This window comes from Pelodiscus sinensis, chromosome 26, assembly GCF_052426305.1.
Source record: "Pelodiscus sinensis isolate ZL-2025 chromosome 26, ASM5242630v1, whole genome shotgun sequence".
In the NCBI taxonomy this organism is placed as follows: Eukaryota; Metazoa; Chordata; order Testudines; family Trionychidae; genus Pelodiscus; species Pelodiscus sinensis.
Window position 1 is genome coordinate 9,153,445 of NC_143077.1, and position 17,324 is coordinate 9,170,768.

Genomic DNA, 17,324 nt, shown 5'->3' on the forward strand with positions numbered 1-17,324 from the left:
CAAGTTTTTCTTACTGCCTATTAGTGTTTAATCTAAATTAATTCATTAAAATATATATCTTGTTGTTGAAAATTTTTCATTGCTATGTAACTCCTTAACAGACTTGGTCCCCAGTAGGGATGTTAGATCTCATTTAATTCAATAATGATGTAACCACTCAGGATGTAAAATTTTGATTTGGCTAATTGAATAGTCGATGCAGTTTGTGTCGATTATTTGATTAGTCAATAAGGGTGCTTCCACCTTTGGAGTGTCTACACTTCAAAAGTTAAGGTGCAGCATGGTGCACGGGGCTAGCAGGGGACTCAAGCAGTTCCCCCCCCTCCCCCCACTGGCCCCATGTTCCCCACAGAATTTCAAAGCAGCAGTGCCGCATGGCACCTGGCATCAGCTGGGGACTATTGAGTCCCCAGCTGATCCCAGGCTCCACGCGGTGCTGTCGCTTTGAAGAACCCCCTTATCTCCTCCCCCCTGCCCTTTGCTACCTTTTTCTCAGAGGCAGCGGGAGGGAGGGGGAAGCAACTAGTCGACTAGCTGATAAGCATTTGTTTATCAGATAGTCGACTAGTCGTTCACATCCCTAGTAACCACACCAAAACTTAGTGGTTACACAATTATTTGATGATCCCCGGGGGGTGGGGCTAGCAGCCAGTGCTCTCGTGGCCCCACTCCTGGGGAGCTTCAGGAGCCAGTCCACGAGAGGAGCAGTTTTGATACAGATGCGGCAGTGTGGGGTGGCAGTAGCCTCCTGCCTGCGGGAGGCCCAAGCTCCCCACAGACAAAGGCGGCACTGGCATCCCATCTTGCGTCCCTCCTTCCCTCCCCCGTTGTCTCTGATACAAAGGCAGAAAGGGGGAGGGGAATACATGTTGTTGTTTGGATTAACCTATAAGTCCAGGCTTATCGATTAATCGTTTACGTGACTACGCTAACATCCCTAGTCCACAGACAGTGTTCAACATGGGCCTTCACAACTTCATCTCTCTCGTTGCTTGCATTGATGCCTTAATTTTAAAAAGTTTTTAGTAATTTTCCAATGTAGATTTTGGATCCAATTCAAACTATAGTTGTACCCATTCAGCTGAGCAGAATGGAGCCTTAATTTGGTGGGAAGCAATGGATATATCTGTGGCAGGGATATCACTAGCACAGATGTTTAGTTTTCTAGTCAAAAGACTGTATTTATCTATGAAATAAATAGCCAATCTAAAATTGTCCCAAAATATTACTTGTCTGAATTTTTTCTCCCATATTGTATCTTGTGATTGGAAAAGAGACTTAAATGTAGAGAGAATAAATTCGCAAAGCGTTCTAGAGTTACAGATACAAGAATTGTTTGTGCCACTTATTTTGTGTTGAAAATTGCAAGAAAGTACCAAGTGGCACCCTGTAAGTGATTACTCCGGATTCTTATGCCTGAAGCAATGATCCATGAATAGTGATGTTGGATAGCTTCTCTTTGGCCCATGGTGTAGGAGTAGTGAGTGCCACAGGGACTGTTCCTGCTCAGGCACAAACCATGCTAGTTACAAGCATTTTCACACATTGTTGTAACCAGCTCAGTTTGGTTGCTTCTGTATGAACAAGAATTTTCAAAATCCCATACTACAATGTACTGGCCAGAACCATGCAGTTGACTTCCTCTTCTGCTTGAAGACAAAATATGAACATTGGTCTGGAAAGGGAGGATGTATCTTCAGTTGGTGCCAGAAGTCCTCTGTCCTTGCTTGCACTCTCTCGTGAGGAAGTGTAGTAGAAGTGGCCACTTGGAGTTTGGGATTGGAAGGGAGGAAAAAATGGTGACCCTAAGTGATGGTAGATGGGTTGACTTTCCAAATCCCTTTATCAGAAGGTGACCAATGGTTTAAGCCAATAATGATCTCCTCCAGTTTTCTGTATAAAACCTCTTGCATCAGAAAATAAAATCAAGTTATGTATAGCTTAAATATACAGCTGCTTCAACAGAGTTTCTTCTTTTTGCAGAATTGTTTCCTGATTTCATAACTGGAGAAGCTGAAACAGTGACAGATTTACTGTTGAGGGGTGGAAGGTGTGAGTGAGTGTTCCAGCAACAAAGTAGGTTTATTACAAAATTAAGTCTCTACATGGAGAAAGGAGAAGCATCTCTCTTTGAGACTTGAGTTATACTGTATAGCAGGGCTTTATAGCGCTAGCATGGCTGCCTCACAATTTAAGTGCTTACTGTGTAATTGAGTTTTGCTCACCAGCATTGTTAGTGTGCAAGCCTGGCAATATGTAATACCTTTGAACCTGTATTTTGTATACTGATTCAGATAAAAAATTCTGCAACTCCTCTAGTTACTGGATTGGAAGTGTACTTGGCTGGTTTTATACTTCCCGGTCTTGTTTACTTCTGCTTTACAAGGTGTGAACCCATTCTGCAGAATGATGCTAAATGTCCCAGAAAGAAGAAACACCTAAAATATTTTTTCATAAATGTTTGTAATGCTTCTTTGAGTACTAACAATCATTAATATTTGCTAGGTCAGAGTCCATGTTTTCCCTTCAGTGCCTTATTTGGGCATTGTGTTGTCAGCTGTGGTCAGAGTAGTATCTAATATTTTTTCCTACTAGAACCGGGGCAGTTATTCTGTTAATGCCACATATCTTTAAAATTTACTTGAAGTGGTTGCTTTTTGAAAAGCAGAACACAAAACCTGTAAATTAAATGAAAAGGATATTCTGAATACTTAGTCTAAAACATTGGCAGCTAATGGGAGGTGCATAACAATGATAACTTCTTGACAATGGAATATTCACTGAGTTACTGGAAACTGCCCATAGATGAGATTAGATTCAAGGAAAGTCTTTTTTGTTAATGCCAAAAATCTTTAAAATGGTATTAAACTGCAGTGTAATGAATTTTAAAACGCGTAATTGGTTTTAAAGTGTTTACTCCAACCCACAACTTGCTTTTTTTTAGATTGAGAATCACGAGAAAAATGAGTTGCTGTTTAATTGTATTAACCTGATCTACAATAAGCTGTGAATTTTGTGAAAGAACAGCATGTTCATGCAATTAAAATGGATACCTCTAAGCAAGGAAGGGGAACAAGATAGTTCAGTCTCAAACTCAAATGTTGGGGGCGAGAGAATCACTACAATGAGGTGATCCCCAAAGTTTTTGAAGGATTTAGTCTAAAGAAGGATTTGCATTTTGCACTGAAAAAATCTGCAGCTGTTTGAGTTGTTACAAAGTTCAACATTGTAAAATATTAACCACCCTTACAACTTGTACATATTGCAACACCAGTTCTCTGCCTTCTATGCCAAATCCTGATTAGTAGGTCAACTGAAGCTCCCACTTCCACTTTTTTAGTTTTTATTCCATGGTGTCCTGTGACAAAGGGACTTATTTGTGAGCTGAGACACCAAAGGAAATAAAAATAGCTGATTAAGTTTCAAAATATGACTTCCCCAGTCTGAGGGAAGTGTGTCCTCTTAATGGGCACAAGGCATTTCAGACGCAAGCACAATTTTAAGTAAGATTTTCTGGTTTGATTTGTCCCAACATCTTCATTACTCTGTTGTAAGTCTAATACTGTGAGCTGCACACAGTAAAAGCAGATGGTTTTCCGTACAGTGCAGATTGTATATCAAAGGATGTTTTTTAACTCGTGATAATCCTTGGATAAGGGAGGGTAGTGTTCTCTCTTTCTTGCCTCAGTTCTTCCATATATGTAAATACACATTGGGAGTTCGGTGTTCTGTTTTTGGATCTCTCACTCGCCATCTGTTACAGCCTTAGACCACTGCTATGGCTTTTTTCTGCCTCCATCCTTAATCTGTAAAATGGGAATATTGACTCTTGTCCTCCATTGTGAAGAACCTACACAAAGTATTTCGATATATTTCTTACTCTCATAATTGTTATTGCAATAGTATGTTTAACATTTACCAATTTAATTATTGTTTAACAAATGGCTACCCTAATTTTTCTTCTAGTTTTTAATAATGCACAGAAATAGCTGTCTATTCTGTTCTGCAGTAACCTGGGGACTAAGGTGAAAAATGTCCCAATTTTATAGGGAAAGTCTTGGTATTCAGGACTTTTTCTAATATATGTGCCTATTACCGCATACCCACTGCCCCAATTTTTCACTCTACTTGGGACCTTATGTTCAAATCATAGTAGGATTGAGTCTGGTCCTGATAGAGTAACTGAGTTCCATTCACTTAACTATGTGGTGGAGGGCGACACTGGGATAAAGACCTTACAAAACAAGTTTTGTTGCCTCCTCTTCGTTGGTGTACAAGCCTCTGTGGCATTTTTGTGAGAACAAGGCTTTGTCTCATTGCTCTTAGCCAGAATTTGTTGCTGTTTCACACTGTATATTCTTCAGAGCTCTGCTTGTCTCTTGTCCATCTCTGAGGTGACATTTTAGTGGTGCTGTACCAAATGTATATAATTTTTAATACTTCAGGATCCTTTGCAATGTCAGTGTAACTAGTATTAGAGTTGCATGTAGCACTGTGACTAGCTTATGTTTGCTTGCTCTCCAAATACATTTCTTGTGGAAGCAAGAGCCCCCAGTATGTGCTTTTTGGTAAACACATGAAATGAAGTTGAAATGTGAAACTTTGCTGCTAGGATGGAAACAAAAGCAAGTGTAATGGTGCTTTACAACTTATTTGAGAAGCCAAATTCCAAAGGTCCAGTTCTGAGCAAGTTTTCCATAGTTCTGGAAAACTTTGACTTAATTTTACATGTGGACTCTTAGCAGGAGACAGCTTTTCAAAAGTAAGTTTGTTCCAAGAAAAGATTATTACCATCTGTGAATTTCACAGTACAGAGAATTGCTGAATGCATCTCATGATTTAAAAAAAAAAAAAAGATGATACTGTGTTACCTCTAGTTTAGCAGTACTCACAGCACCCAAAGAAAAGCAGCTTTAGCTGATGGCTTTTTCATACCTTCTGCAGAATACTAAAGACTGTACAGGATAAAAAGGTAAAATAACTTTACCTAAATACAAGTTAATTTAAATGCATTTTACTCCCATTTTGTGTGTACATACACAGTAATGTTTTGATATGGAAGCTGTATGCATTTTGCTTTCAGTTATTTGCAGAAGTGTCTTAATTGGGAAATAGATAACTTAGATACAGTAATTGAATTCAACTAAGCTCCATGTTACTTCCTGGAAAGCCAGTTACTGAGTGAGGCTGCATTGATTATTCTGAACTCAGCAATGAAAAGACATATCTGAAATATTTCCTTCTAAGTGCTCCTGCTTGCAAAGCATTTACACAGAACCCAAAAGGACTGACTGTTGGAGATATTGCAATTCCATTCTCACTTGGCCCCTGATATTGCAACTCCATTCTCACGTGGCCCCTGGTAAGTCTGTACAAGTGTCCTTATTTTATTTTCCATTTATGCCGGAATTATCTAGTTCAGATTGTTTGCCTGACAGGAGAGACCATAAGAATTATTTTCAACAAGTCAAGTAAATAATATTTTGACCAGATCCAAGGAACTTCTGCTGTTTAGACTGCAGAAAAACAAAAAAGCCAAAGCAGTACAATTATTACATAGAATAAAAACTTTACTTGAAGTTTTAAAAAGAGAATAAAATGGCATGTTACTGAGGTTTTTCTTTATTTGCGATCTGTGGTAATTTAGAGGGGAGTACCTTTTCTGTAAAGTGTATCTTACAGTCAGGAAATCACAGCACTTCTGTTAATTTAGTAATGCTGTCTAGTTTTTAGCATGATTGCTTGATTTTTAAATAGTGTTACTGGAAATGCATCATTTCTTATCTAGGAACTATTCATGTTTCCTTTCATCAGCAGTGCAAAATGTAGGGAGGTACTGCCAGTATTTGATCATGCTGCATTTTCATTTGAGTCTTGTCTGCCATGTCTATCCGAATTTTTTTACTTAGTAAAATACTGCACCAGCATTTCACCTTTAAGAACATGACACAACAACCATCACAAGAAAAAAAATTGCTTAATTCCTAATTGAGGTAACAGAGCAGTCAAAGGCTTCGAATAGCCTGTATAATATGTAAGCCTCTTTCTACAGTTAAGGTGAAGATCATATGGATAGACGTGAAAGGTAATCTGCATTTCAGCTGCTTGATTTCTTGGTTTGTTGATAAAAGAACTGTGGTGTCAGATGTTCAGCAACCTTAATGTTGCTACAGAATATTTAGCCAAAATTACTAAAATTCCTAACTCTTTTCAGAGACACGTTTTTACAAAATGCTACAGACACGTGTAAACCACAAGACCGTCAAATTTGTCAACAAGCACACGATGTAGTCTTAAGAAATGTTCTCACTTGAAGCATTGAGGATCCATCCACTGTGGACTGTCTTGATCAGAGACTAGAATAGAGAGGGATGTGTTAGAGGTGGTGGCTTGTTCTTTGGAGTGCACCCTTTCTCCGCCAGTACCTGCTCTATTTTGCACAGTTTAGCTTGAGCCAACTGCTCTTCACCCAGTTACTGATTTTTGTCTAGCTATCTTAGTGCATTGTAGATGGTGCTGGCTGCAAGCTGATGGCCGCATTTTGACGTTCATCTGAGCATATTTCTGTTAATCCCTGCTACATCTCTAAGATGAAACAGCAGCACTCTGTGATCATCTGGATCAAATACTACATAATATAACACAGGGCTCGTCAACCTTTTCAAACCAAAGAGTCAAACAATCTCAAAAGTCCGAATAACTAAAGAGCCATATAAGAATGCCCATTTGTATGACTGAAAATATACAATGTAATATTATTAAATGACATAATTAATAGTAGCATAAATTGTACTCACGGACTTTATTTAATGGGACTTCTGCTGCTGTATCTTTTCACACATTTCTTTGAAGTTTACATCATGACTGGTCAAATCCAACTTCAGGCACGTATTCAGGCTGTCGGAATCTTATGGCAGGGGACTGGTGATATGGAGGTGCAAGAGTCTGGGTTGGGGTGTATGATGGACTCAGGGCACAAGGTTGGGGTGTGTGGAAGTGCAGGAGTGTTATGGTAGGGGACTAGGGATGTGAGGATATGATGGCCTCAGAGCAGGGGGTTCAGATATGTGATGGACTCAGAGTTGGTGTGTGGGGGGGTGGAGGAGCAATACGATGCTGTGGGCAGATGGGGGCTGGGCCCCATTTGAGGGCTTGTTGGCATGGCTACATTTTTAAATAAAGTAAAATATTATGTCCAGCACAAAAGGTTTCAACATTGTCTTTATTTATGGCTGGAGTGGGGAACCTTTTTTGGATGGTTGACCACTAACCCATCAGTCAGGGACCACACAAGTGAGAAGCAAAAAAAAAAAAAGAAAAAAAAGTCTGGAAATCCCCAACCCTCACTGATGTGATCCCCAACTGAAACACCTCCCGTCACTGGTGCTCCAGCCCCATAATGGGGGGAGGGACAGGGAGGACTGAGGTTTAAGGCCTCAGGCCAGATTACTCTTCTGTGATTCCAGGGTTAGTGGATTTTGTGCCCTCCTAGCCTCTGGGGTGGGGCCAAAAATGAGGGTTAAGAGTGCGGGACAGGGCTGCCAGTGAATAGGATAGAGATGAAAGTACAGGATCTGGATGGGAGAAGGTGGTGTGTAGGAGGGGGGTGAGGATGTGAGGTCTGGCCAGGGAGCAAGCTGCCTGGCCAGGGGTTAGGGAGCAGGAGCAGGCTGGGGCTGGGTGATCTCCCAGCTCCCACCATTCCTCGCAGCTACTCACTTGTGTTGTTGCTCGGTGAGTAGCTGCTCCTCAAATGAGGAAATCTAATGTAAATGTACCGTGCAGGCGCGCAGTTCAGAGAGGGCTCAAGAGCTACTCTTAGAGCCCCTGAGATCTACCGGTAGATCGAGATCTACTGGTTGGTGACCACTGATGTAATACGTTGCCCGCTGCTCCCATTCCTCAGAAACCTCCAGGGGAGTGTTTCCCAGAGGGACGAAAAAGGGCAGTGCTCATCGAGCCATTTTGGCTGCTTGTTTCCCACGTGCTGATTGAAGGAAAAGAGGAGTACACTGAGACTTTTTTGCTCCTCTTGTTCCCCTCACGCTGGATCTGGCGGTGGAGGGGGCTTTCTCCCTCACCTTGGCCCCCCACCCCTATGGGAAGCTGGCATTGACACTCCAGGCTTGTGGAGGTCATAAGGCTGTAGTGCCAGCGCTGGCTCCCTGCTGCAGGGAGGCGTATGGGGCGGCTGAGCTGGGGCTCCAGAAGAGGCATATCTGGCTCCCTAGTGAGCCATATTTGGCTCACGAGCCATAGGTTGCTAAACTCTGATATAACAAAACATGCTGCTCCTAAGTACTTCATGTTCTTTTGAACCAGTTAGATCATTAAGCTGTCTAGTTCTGGTTAGGTAATTATTTTGTTTTCTTTTGGGTGTCAGAGTCATTGTTTTGTATCTTCAATGTGGGGAAAAAATGGATGTATTAAATTCATTCATATTTCAGTGATTTACTTAACTCCAACTAGACAAAGCAGTTTATATTTCAAAACAATTTAATAATGGTTGCTATTCATATAGTACCTTAAGTGTGTGTGGTACTTACAAACCAGTAAGCAAAGGTCCCTGTACCAAACATTTTCCTACATTAACAGCAAAGATGATCAGAAATGATTGTGTTCAGAAATGAAATGTCCAGGTTCATTAGATAATTTTATTTTAATAAAGGTTTTATTTAAGACTTCCACTCTGGCAGTAGAATTTTAACATATTAATATTCTAACTGGGCTGTGGATTGGTGGGGCTGCGAAGCATGTTAATGTAAAGCTTCTGTTCCTATTTGTTCTTTCCTATTGAAATAGTTACAGTCCATCAGTAGAGCCGTTTTAAAGTTAACTCTGAAGATAGCTTTGGACTATATCCTGTTCCTAGACATAAGACTCAGGGTGGATAAAAATCGATTATTTTAAAAAAATAAAACTTATTTAATAAAAAGTTTTAATGAAGATACATTATAGCTCAAAGATATCTCATAATGGAACAAATTCCATAAATTCTAATTCCATAGATTATAAATTCTAATTCCATAGTATGAGACAATATAGTCATATAATGTTTAAGAAAAGTTTTGTAAAAGTTTTCCAATAAGTTCATGGATTAGGGATCCAATTTTACCGGGTTCCAGAGACTTCTGTATAGATTATTTAGGTTAATCTTTCTATCTGTCCAGTGGGGCTCAGTGCTCAGTCTAGAAAATGCCATCAGAAATGTTTAGTTTTGTAGTTCCTAAATTGTGGGTTTGTGTCTTCAGAGATAATATGCCTATTAACAGCAAAAATGTTTAGAGAGAGGGAGGGAGGTAAGAAATAGCAGGCCTCAACCCTATTGTCCTTCTTCAAATTTGTGTACCTCTCTCTAAAAGTGCAGAGTTTCAATGAATAAAAGTTTTGGGGGGGAGGAGGATGGAATAGATCAGGACAAGGAGAAGTCTGGAGATAAATGTGAGAAGGAAGGGACAGCAGTAGAAACAAAAGTGAAACTTGTTTGAGCAGCATATTCCAGGAGTCTTGAGGTCTTTCTGAGTGTAGCCTTCAGTGATTTGAGGTCTACCATACCATTCTCTCACTAGAAGGGAAAACCTATTATGACTGCAGGCTGTGAAACATACCCAATTTAGGAATATTTTAATGAAGTTCCTCTACCTGTGGGAAAGACAGGCATGCATTCAAAATGCAAACAATGCAACAAAGTTATGCAAGGCCTTATTGCCCGAATGGAACAACAACATGCAAAATATTCCTTTTCAGAAGTTGCATTAAAGATGTGGGATCTTCAGACTGGTAAACTTTATTTCATACATCTTAAGTACTGCCTGTGTTCTGTCTGAATTGTTCTTGAATTCTCATGTTTGAGCTAGGAATATAAGCAACTAGTCAACAATCTGATAAGCATAAGCTTATTGGATAGTTGTGTAGTGACTCGATTAGTCGCTCCGCCTCTTCCCCTGCAAGTGGTGGGGGGGCAGGAGCGAGTGCTTGCAGGAGCTGGCTTAAAAGAGATCCGTCCCCCCAGCACCGTTTCCACGGGGGCAGGGGAGGCAGAGGCGTTACACTATAGAAACAAAGGGAAAAAACATGTTCAAGAGTAATGCCGACCATGGCTGAACTCCTTAACCACTGGTGTTTAGCCATCCCAGACTCTCCCACAAGTCATGCAAAGGAACTCAGTAGTATACTGTTTTGAGCACTATATCAAGAACGGGCCTAATCTGATGAGAATTTGTGAACAAAATTGTGAAAAAATAGATGGCGCTGTCAGCCAAAATTCTCATCATGCTTAAGAGAAACATTGAACACACGCCGAGTATCCTGAAGTCTGTTCTTGTAGCCGTGAACAAAATGCAGGGAAATAGCTTTTTATTGCTGATTTAGTTGAAATTTGAGAGGTACTAAGTGAAATCTTAAAGAAATATGCAATGACAGAGTTAAATTACAAGTATTTAAAAAAAAATGGGACAAGCACTATCCTCCAGCTCATTTTCTTGCAAATATTCTCAAAACTCGGTACCACGGTCAAACCTTAACTGCTGAAGAATTGGATCTGACATAATGGGCATCCAGCATTCTTCCCTCCACAATGCCAACTATAATAAACTTCAGAACTGAAGGTGAACCACTGAAGAAATGTTTGCTGATGATTAAAGAAAGTCACACCAGTGAACTGGTGGAAGTGACTTAAGCACTTGGATTCAGAAACTGCAGTAGCTTCTTCAGCGAGCATAAAAATATTTTCTTTCTTTCAACAAATTAATTCCAAACTGAGAAATCATTTGGGACCTGAAAAAGCAGGACAGCTTGTTTTTCTTTTCCAGATTTGGAAAATGAAGGTGAAGACAACTTAGTTAGCTGCAGAAGCCAATATTCTATATTTTTCATGTTGATCTGGCTGAGTCAATGTAATTTTTAAAAAATATTTCATTTAACTTTAGTTAAACAATTTTAACAAAAACAAATCTGATTTAAAAAAAAACCTTGACTGTTTCACTAAATTTAAAAAAATCACTTGCTTGTTTTGTTAAAATATTGTGTTTACTGTTGAAGGAAAAAACCAGAATACATAATGTTGTTTTAGTTAAATAAAATAATGTGAATGTCTGTCTAGTGATGATCTCCTAATACACCCTGGCAAGAAAATCCTCCAAATATTGATTGACCTGTTGAATTGGAGATAGCTCATCTCCCAATGACTTCATAAATATCTGCTTCAGTTACCTTTGGTAAATGAAATAAACAATCATTCCATTTCCTGAGATAGCTGTAAAACTAATTTGAAAAGTTTTCAAAATAAATCACTGTTGAAAAACGTACTGTATAGTACTTACCTTCTAAAAATGAAACCTACCTCTATCTACATCTTGTGAAGAATATGTGTTAAGGTTATAACCAACAAGAATGCACGTTTGTGTAGAAAACCATGATTAAATCAAGTCTTCCTGACTAGTGATTTAAATTATGATTTAAATCAAATCCTCCCTAATCAGACTAAACCATTATTTGGGAAGATTCTTTTAACACTTCAGAGTGTTACCACAAAGGTTGCAGTCTGGTTTCCAGACAGGACCAGTAGCTTTGGTGGAAAATTGGCTGTAAAACTCATCCCCTCCTGTATAAAAACAGTTCCAAGTGCAAAGCTAAGTCATGCTCTGTCTGGCCTTGTTCTCTGCAACAGATCAGGCAGGATCACCACAGCTTTTTTCTGCTGCCAGGTGAGACCTGCTTTGCAATAGAGGAAAACAATCCTGGCCCTTTAATTGTGGAAGGGGGTGGAGGTTGAAGTGTCATCAGGACTGAAAGCAGGAAGGAAATGCGACTCCATAGCTCTCTGTATAATGTGAGCCTGCCTTCTCCGCTCACAGGGCCAGACACGTTTTCATTTTCTGCCTGTTTCCAGAGCTGCCGCTCTCTATCAACAGTGTCAGGCATTTTGCGTATGTTTCCTTTATGTGGATTCCCCCATATCCAGTTTGGATGTCCAAACAATAAGGTAAGTGTGGAGTTATGGCCACTTTCATAGTTAATCCGTATCTTCTACAGTTGGCTCTTTCCATTAGAACTAGTGGTCTTCGGGAGTTTTGTATCACTGTAATAAATTCTTTCTAATCATTGCGTCCGTCAAGCATCTGAGAATTTATTTCAAGTTTCTACAAGGAACAGAGAGGGAGGGCGACCTGTATTCTTATGCGTTTTTGAACAATAAAGTTCAGAGGCAATATCAGTAAATCATTAACTCCTTCAGGATAGAACTCTCAACTCTGGGTTGAGCTGTTTCAGTCTTACAAATGCAGTGAGTGGGGAGATGAGTGGAGTCCACCCTTCTTTTCTATTTTAACCCTTTGAGGTCAGACAGAGGCTGTTTTAAAAGAGCTGTATCTAGGAGCCAGCTCACTTGCTAGGAATGAGTTCTGCTTTCCATTTTGATGGCTTGCAGTTACAATGACCCTCAAAGAAACAACCAAAACAGCTTTAGAGGGAGAAGAATTTTTGGCACTTAAGTCAAACAAAAGCCTGACTTAACTAGTAAATGTTGTAGACCAAAGTAGATTATAGTGACTGCAACCAAAAAATCTTCTAAAAATATCTAGTTTGATGAAACAAACAATATTCACCTCTTTTAAGATCCTGATCTTTTAAGATCTGAGGCCACTTTATGATCTTATGCATGAGAGAGATGCATATATTTTAAAATTTCCCAACAGTTGAAAGTGTAGCATCTTTCTATATTAAATGATTGTGTTTCTACACCTATTTCTGGGATGCGGGAAGGGTAGTGTTTTCTCCAAGTCAGTCAGTAGTGGTGTGAGGATGTAGTGTTTTCAGAGCCTCTAAAACCTGGTTTTGTGTTGGGTAAAAACTAGGTTCTTTGTTATCATGACTTCATTAAGGCTGGCTCCCTCATGTGATAATCTAGCATGCTGTAGATCAGAGTAGTAAGTTATTTTTGTCAAGGTCCAAATTTCTTGGTCAAGGTTCAGAATCCAGATCAAATAATGTTTAAAAATGATAATGAAATAAAAAGATGTTGAGATCTGTTGAAAATCTGGTGCTCCAGATCTAATTCTCAGTCTGCTTATTGACCACCTTTATTTGTAGATATTAGAATTTAAAATGTATTTAGTGGATGGGAGGGAGAAAATCGGTTCAAGTCCTTATTAAAGTAGCATTGAAGGTGTAGAGGGTTAGGAAGTGCAGAGTATTATTCTTACTCTTCAAAGACCATTCTAAGTAGAGTCTTGGAGTAATTGTCAACTTTTTTTTTACACACTACTTTAAGCTTTGTTTATTGAATCAAGATGGACTATAATATGATTTAACCCTATTGGAAACAATGTGCATGTATGCCAGAGTTGATATTGGAGTGCATTTTAGCCATTGCTTTGAAGTGAGCCCTCCACTGTAAGGATGTCTATTGTAGATAGTATAATCCAGGAAAGGGGATTCCAGAAATTACTGTTCTCCTGTTCCATTCCAGCATCTGAAACCTTAAAGGTAATGTATACACTTGCAGCCTCTTTCGAGAGAAGGATGCAAATGAACAGAGATCGACAAATAATGCAATCTACTCGCTCGGGGCGAGTAGATCGAACCTGGCTATTCCAGGTTGCAGGTGATCTGTGCATGCGCAGATCGCCGGACAGTGCGGTTGGCTAGCGGGGCTTGCCGCGGTTCGGCAAGCCCTGCAAATGAAGACATTCAAAATTGCAAATGAACCCGGGATTTAAATATCCCATGCTTCATTTGCATATTCACATTATGGCGCTATTTTGAAATAACAGACGCTGTTAAGACACGGTTATTTCGAGAGAAGGGTTTTCTCTCAAAATAACCGCGTCTTAACACTGTCTGTTATTTTGAAATAGCGCCATAACGCAAATGGGCAAATGAAGCTCAGGGTATTTAAATCCTGACTTTATTTGTTATTTTGAATGTCTTCATTTGCATCCCTCTCTCGAAAGAGGTTACAAGTGTAGACATACCCAAGAGAATTTCACAAATAGAGGGAGTATTGACCCTTCCTTTTTTTTAAATTAACTTTTCTATAGAGCCCTCACATATCAAATTGAAATTAATCTCTTCCTGCTTTCTACCTTCATGCATGTTAGTTTACTGCACTTGCGTTGGAAATGTTCAGGAATCTTTGCCTCAGAAGATACATCTGGAGGATGGAGTTTTCATCAGAGGATCCAGCTTTACCTGTCAGATCACAGTTAAAGCTGTTGCATGACTTCCACTTTTGTAAAGGCAATACATCTTTCATGGCTAGGACATTATTCATGTAGCAGTTTTTAAAAATAGTGTAACAAATATGATGAGTTGATTATGAATTTTAGTAGTTGGTACACCTAGAGTGTGTTTTTGTTTACAAATGTAATGATAGTGTTGCTGGACAGATATGATTGATATTTAAAATGCAGAAATTGGATGCATTGAGTATTCCATCCAAGACAGTTCTTGGGGCACAGGTGGGCTTTGCAGTTTTTAATAGCATGCAGTAGGCCGGGGGGACTCAGAAAAAGGTTGAGAACCCTTGCTTTAATGCAGGGGTATTCAACTTTGGAAGCCCTGGGGGCCACAATGATACAGCACATGCTGAGGGCCACATATGTGCAAATAGCTTCTTTCACACTGACAGGCATGAATACAAAGATTAAGGCAAGACTACACAACATGCAGGCCCCATTTAAATCAGTTCTGCTGATATTAATAAAATGTAATATTTACCCTATTTCCATCCATATGACATTAAAAGTGCTGAGCAATGGCATTCCAGGAATGTAACTACTAAAACACATATCAACAGAAGACCATTATATTGACTCTTCGTTGTGGAGGGTGTTCTCAGTGGAGGCCATGTTCAAAGAATCCCACCTGCAGGCCGTATGTTGAGCCCCAAACTGCACCGCAGTCTGCTTGTTGAGTAGCCCTGCTTTAATGCATAGTGCAGTATGCTTGCACTTTTGATAGGGCATCAGCCATTTTCATTTGTGCTCTGATCAGTTTTAGCTGCGTTTAATTTACTCTAGAAGTGGCCTAATATATTACTTGAGACTTTCTGAAATTACTACAGTATTGACTGTTGTGATTAGACCTTGCATACTCATGGTGTTAATCCTCTTTAACAATTTCTTTTAAATGTTTCTGCTAGTATAAAATATTTTATAATTATAATTTTATAATTTATTTATTCATTTAATTGTAGTTCTTGAAATACTGCCTTGTAAGTTCATGGAAAACAGTTCTGAGGTTGGAAAAAATGACCCATAAGTAGTTTAACCTCTTCAAGCGCAGATAAGCCGTGAGTTCTCCAAAATGCTACAGCAGCTTCTTCAGTGTAGGCACTGCCTACATCAATGGGATGGCTTTTCCCCTTAGCATAGATACTCTACCCCAAGCGGTTGTGGCTAGGTTGAGGGGAAAATTCTTTTGTCGGCCTATTGCTGTCTTCATCAGGAGTTAGGTTGGTAAGCCTCTCCAGTGTGTATTTTTCACGTGTGAGTGACTGGGTGAGTCAGCCTAACTCTTTAGTGGAGATCAGACCATAGCTTCTTGTTCGTTTTATTATGATTAAACCATTGAAGACTTAATTGTTCAATGGGCTCTGTAAGGTGCAACTTAGACCATCTTTTGTGGCCTCATATCTTTTTAAGCCCTCTGACTGTTTCATTCTTTCCATTCTTATATTTGACTTCCATCCTTCATTTCCACTGTTTTCAGTTTGTCCCTTTAATCTTTGGTCCACAGTTTGCCACATTTGAAAAGCTACCAGTGTCTCAAGGGCAATTATTTTATAAATATTTTTTTTTTAATTTTTATCTAAAAATGTCCTTTGAGAAGTGTTCTCTCCTAGAAATGTGACTATTAGTTGAGGCTTTCCTACTATACTGATAATGCTTCTTGTCTATGATCTATTACTGCTGTATTTTTCAGCATCCAGAGCAGAAACATACTTATTTCCATATGCTTTACAGTATGGAATATTTTATCTATTGTCAATAGATTTGCCATCGCCAGGGTTTTTTCTGGGGGTGAGAGAAGCAGAGCATGTGTCATTTTTTAAATCAAAAAATGGAAGAAATGGAATAAAAAAAAACACCTTCTTGGTAACTTAATCTGCCATTGTTGTGTAGTGCTGATTGTGTGTCTGTTATAATGCTGTTTCTGAGAGATATGTTGGTGTCAGTGGTTGATGGAGTATCCCCCACATACTTTAGACTCTTAAGGGTACGTCTACACTAGGAAATTATTTTAAAATAACTTATTTCAAAATAACTCCCGAAATAACTTTTAAAATAGCGAGTCCTCACTACAGGGAAGCCTTGAATTTAATCTGAGGCAGGCTCCCTTAATGTGGGTGTTTTACTTCCACTTAGAGCCCGAGGAAGCACTGGGAGTAATTATTTTGAATGACTCTGGGGAGTAGTTATTTCAAAAGAGCAGTGTCCACAGTACCGCTATTTTGAAGTAACTATTTCAAAATAAGTGTTGTTCCTCGCGGAAAGCAGGAGTTATTTCAAAATAACCGCCCATTATTTTGAAATTACAGGCTTGGTAGTGTGGATACTTAGCTTATTTTGTGTAGACCAGGGCTGAGAGAGCAACTGGAAATGAAAATGTTTCAGGTCAGTCCATTGGAATGCATTTAAAATGGACACAAGCAACTCTGCTGATTAAAAATAAAAGCATTTAGCTTATATAAACTAAGTGAAGAAAGAACAGGCTTTTATTTATGCTGTTCTCATACAGCAAGTTCTACTATTTTAATCAGATCTACAAAAAGGTTACCGAAATTTGTTAACTTGACCAAAATGCAGGACAATGTAGCACTTTAAAGACTAACAAGATGGTTTATTAGATGATGAGCTTTCGTGGGCCAGACCCACTTGACCAGTTTTCCATATTCATTTGACATGACACTTAGCTTTACATTTGTATTTGCCTATTTCCCACTGCCCAGAAGAAATACTGTAGTCCACACATTTCAAGTGTGTGATCGTGGAGCCCAGATTATAAATCAGTTCACTGTGCACAAAAGTTTTAAATGCACTGTTGTGTGTTTTATCATCTTTTCTCACTGTTTTAGAGATTGAGATGGTAGTTGAGTTTCTTGTACTACAAGGACAACTTGTGATATCTCACATTAAAAACAGATATAGCTGTATCTCTCATATTACCAGCTGCAGTAATCTCAATTGAAGTTCACATTCTTCTCCCTGTGTAACAATTAAAATAATTAACACTGAACTCTAAGTATTGGTTTTGCAAACACCCAATTTAATAATCGATTTGAAAAAAAATTCTCCATGCTTGTTCTCTGATTTGCAAACCTA

The 17,324-nt window shown here is 39.2% G+C and overlaps 1 protein-coding gene across 7 annotated transcripts in view; it reads left to right on the top strand.

Annotated features, from left to right (window-relative positions):
• THRAP3 (thyroid hormone receptor associated protein 3) overlaps positions 1 to 17,324 on the top strand; it is an 87,731-nt gene that overhangs the window by 36,444 nt on the left and 33,963 nt on the right. For 4 of the 7 annotated variants that reach the window (XM_075908869.2, XM_075908867.2, XM_075908870.2 and 1 more), the window contains one exon: positions 1,984 to 2,076. The exons of 2 other annotated variants lie outside the window; for them this stretch is intronic. The gene's annotated coding sequence lies outside the window, so the exon portion shown is untranslated. Of the gene's footprint in view, positions 1 to 1,983; positions 2,077 to 11,425; positions 11,984 to 17,324 lie in introns of those variants that run through there. One more of the 7 variants, XM_075908874.2, reaches the window with a different exon arrangement.